Genomic DNA, 3681 nt, shown 5'->3' on the forward strand with positions numbered 1-3681 from the left:
ACCCGATCATCACGTGGTGCTTCGAAACAACGAACCTTCGCAACGGTGCACAGTTAGGGCGAACACTTTCTTGAAATTATTATAAGGGATCATCCTACTTGCTACCGTCGTTCTAAGCAAATAAGATGCAAAAACGTGATAAACATCACATGCAATCAAATAGTGACATGATATGGCCAATATCATTATGCTCCTTTGATCTCCATCTTCGGGGCACCATGATCATCTTCGTCACCGGCATGACACCATGATCTCCATCATCATGATCTCCATCATTGTGTCTTCATGAAGTCGTCACGCCAACGATTACTTCTACTTCTATGGCTAACGCATTTAGCAATAAAGTAAAGTAATTTACATGGCGTTATTCAATGACAGGCAGGTCATACAAAATAATAAAGACAACTCCTATGGCTCCTGCCGGTTGTCATACTCATCGACATGCAAGTCATGATTCCTATTACAAGAATATGATCAATCTCATACATCACATATATCATTCATCACATCTTCTGGCCATATCACATCACATAGCACTTGCTGCAAAAACAAGTTAGACGTCCTCTAATTGTTGTTGCAAATTTTTACGTGGTTTGTAGGTTTCTAGCAAGAACGTTTCTTACCTACGTATGACCACAACGTGATTTGCCAATTTCTATTTACCCTTCATAAGGACCCTTTTCATCGAATCCGTTCCGACTAAAGTAGGAGAGACAGACACCCGCTAGCCACCTTATGCAACTAGTGCATGTCAGTCGGTGGAACCTGTCTCACGTAAGTGTACGTGTAAGGTCGGTCCGGGCCGCTTCATCCTACAATATCGCCGAAACAAGAAAAGACTAGTAGCGGCAAGAAGAATTGGCAAACTCAACGCCCACAACTGCTTTGTGTTCTACTCGTGCATAGTAACTACGCATAGACCTGGCTCATGATGCCACTGTTGGGAATCGTAGCATAATTTAAAAAAAAATTCCTACTCTCACCAAGATGCATCTATGGAGTCTACTAGCAACGAGGGGAAAGGAGTGCATCTACATACCCTTGTAGATCGCGAGCGGAAGCGTTCCAATGAACGTGGATGACGGAGTCGTACTCGCTGTGATCCAAATCACCGATGACCGAGTGCCGAACGGACGGCACCTCCGCGTTCAACACACGTACGGTGCAGCGACGTCTCCTCCTTCTTGATCCAGCAAGGGGGAAGGAGAGGTTGATGGAGATCCAGCAGCACGACGGCGTGGTGGTGGATGTAGCGGGTCTCCGGCAGGGCTTCGCCGAGCTTCTGCGAGAGAGAGAGAGGTGTTGCAGGGGAGGAGGGAGGAGCCCAAGCTGTAGGTTGCTGCCCTCCCTCCCCCCCTTTATATAGGCCCCCTGGGGGGGCGCCGGCCCAGGGAGATGGGATCTCCAAGGGGGGGCGGCGGCCAAAGGGGGGGGGAAGGGGTGCCTTGCCCCCCAAGGCAAGGGGGAAGCTCCCCCCTAGGGTTCCCAACCCTAGGCGCATGGGGGGAGGCCCAAGGGGGGCGCCCCAGCCCACTAAGGGCTGGTTCCCTTCCACTTTCAGCCCACGGGGCCCTCCGGGACAGGTGGCCCCACCCGGTGGACCCCCGGGACCCTTCCGGTGGTCCCGGTACAATACCGGTAACCCCCAAAACTTTCCCGGTGGCCGAAACTTGACTTCCTATATATAATTCTTCACCTCCGGACCATTCCGGAACCTCTCGTGACGTCCGGGATCTCATCCGGGACTCCGAACAACTTTCGGGTTTCCGCATACATATATCTCTACAACCCTAGCGTCACCGGACCTTAAGTGTGTAGACCCTACGGGTTCGGGAGACATGCAGACATGACCGAGACGCCTCTCCGGTCAATAACCAACAGCGGGATCTGGATATCCATGTTGGCTCCCACATGTTCCACGATGATCTCATCGGATGAACCACGGTGTCGAGGATTCAATCAATCCCATATGCAATTCCCTTTGTCAATCGGTATGTTACTTGCCCGAGATTCGATCGTCGGTATCCCAATACCTTGTTCAATCTCGTTACCGGCAAGTCTCTTTACTCGTACCGCAATGCATGATCCCGTGACTAACGCCTTAGTCACATTGAGCTCATTATGATGATGCATTACCGAGTGGGCCCAGAGATACCTCTCCGTCACACGGAGTGACAAATCCCAGTCTCGATCCGTGCCAACCCAACAGACACTTTCGGAGATACCTGTAGTGCACCTTTATAGTCAACCAGTTAAGTTGTGACGTTTGGCACACCCAAAGCACTCCTACGGTATCCGGGAGTTGCACGATCTCATGGTCTAAGGAAAAGATACTTGATATTGGAAAAGCTCTAGCAAACGAAACTACACGATCTTTTATGCTATGCTTAGGATTGGGTCTGGTCCATCACATCATTCTCCTAATGATGTGATCCCGTTATCAAAGACATCCAATGTCCATAGTCAGGAAACCATGACTATCTGTTGATCAACGAGCTAGTCAACTAGAGGCTTACTAGGGACACGTTGTGGTCTATGTATTCACACATGTATTACGATTTCCGGACAATACAATTATAGCATGAATAATAGACAATTACCATGAACAAAGAAATATAATAATAACCATTTATTATTGCCTCTAGGGCATATTTCCAACAGATTTTGTTAGCCCTTGTCGCTAGCTTTCCAACAAACTTGGTTTCGTCGAATTCGGAGTCCGTTTGCAGAAGTTGTGTCAGTTTTGGTGTCCTTTAAAGGGGCTGCTGTGGATGTAATTTTTTAGTACCGCTCTTGGGAGCGGTACTACCGCAGCTCCTGAGCGGTAGTACCGCTCCGGACCAAAATCTCGTGTTTTGCTCAGCGGAAGTAGGCACGGAAGTATTTTTTTTGTACCGCTCGCAAGCAGTAGTACCGCTACCACTTGTGGTAGTACCGTGAGGTCGAGCGGTAGTACCGTGGGGACGAGCGGTAGTACCGCTCCGGCGGTTCTACTGGCCTTTTGCCTCCTCGCTGTTGTTTTTCAAAGGGGTACTACCGCCCTAGCAGTATTACCGCTCTGTGCGGGCTGTGAGCATAACGGTTGGATTTTTCCCCACCTATAAAAGGAGGTCTTCTTCCCCATTGAACCTTATCCTTTGAGCTCGTGTTCTTCCCCCATTGTTGACCTTCTTCGAGCTTGCTTACTCTCAATCCCTCCATGGATTCTTGCTAGTTTTTAAGGGAAAAGAGAGAGGAGATCTAGATCCACATTTCCACCAATCACTTTCTCCTCTATGTGAGGGGAACCCCTTGGATCTAGATTTTGGAGTTCTTGGTGTTCTCCTTCTTGTTCTTCCTCTCATTGTCCTCCCTAGCATTAGTTGCTTCGGTGGGATTTGAGAGAGAAGGACTTGGGCACTCCGTGTGCCCTTGCCATTGCATTTGGTGCATCGGTTTGAGTTCTCCACGGTGATACGTGGAAGTTACAAGTTGAGAAGCTTATTACTCTTGGGTGCTTGGTACCCTTGAGCTTGTTCCTCTTGGGTGCTTGGGCGCCCTAAACGGTTGGTGGTGTTCGGAGCTCAATCATTGTGGTGTAAAGCTCCGGGCAAGCGTCGGGGTCTCCAATTAGGTTGTGGAGATCGCACCGAGCAATTTGACGGGTTCCGGTGACCGCCCCCAAGGGTTGCCAAAGTGTAC

Source organism: Triticum aestivum, chromosome 6D (assembly GCF_018294505.1).
Source record: "Triticum aestivum cultivar Chinese Spring chromosome 6D, IWGSC CS RefSeq v2.1, whole genome shotgun sequence".
Classification (NCBI taxonomy): domain Eukaryota; kingdom Viridiplantae; phylum Streptophyta; class Magnoliopsida; order Poales; family Poaceae; genus Triticum; species Triticum aestivum.